This window comes from Erythranthe guttata, chromosome 14, assembly GCF_056151865.1.
Source record: "Erythranthe guttata isolate IM_541 chromosome 14, IM_541, whole genome shotgun sequence".
NCBI classification, from domain to species: domain Eukaryota; kingdom Viridiplantae; phylum Streptophyta; class Magnoliopsida; order Lamiales; family Phrymaceae; genus Erythranthe; species Erythranthe guttata.
The window spans coordinates 12041816-12042500 of record NC_142546.1 but is presented as its reverse complement, the minus strand read 5'-3'; positions in this window follow the sequence as shown (position 1 = coordinate 12042500).

The window sequence follows — 685 nt, the reverse complement described above, 5'->3', positions numbered from 1 at the left end:
TTTTTATAATTTTGTTTTTTCTTAAAAAAATATTTTAATTAATATTACTGTCTTGGCTGCTAAATTACTGTCTCCAGCTGTTATTTAACTGTCGGAGACAGTAATTTAACTATAAATTGACTTTTTTTTTTCCTTCAAAAATATATTAATTAATATTACTGTATTTGTTGCTAAATTACTGTCTCCAGCAGTTATTTAACTGTCGGAGACAATAATTTAATTGTTAATTGACTTTTTTATTCTTAAAACAAATATTTTTAATTAATTTTACTATATTCGTTGCTAAATTACTGTGTCCTGCAGTTATTTAACTGTCGGACACAGTAATTTAACTGTTAATTGCCTTTTTTATTCTAAAAAAAAAATATTTTTTTAATTAATATTACTGTATTCGTTGCTAAATTAGTGTCTCCAGCAGTTAGTTAAATTACTGTATTTGTTGCTAAATTACTGTCTCCAGCAGTTATTTAACTGTCGGAGACAGTAATTTAACTGTTAATTGACTTTTTTTTTTAAAATTTTTTTTCTTGAAAAAAATTATTTGAATTAATATTACTGCATTGGCTGCTAAATTACTGTATCCAACAGTAATTTAACTGTCTTAGACAATAATAGACAATAATATTAATAATATTACAGTTCGGGAAAATAATATTCATAATATTACTGTCCCAAACAGTAATAT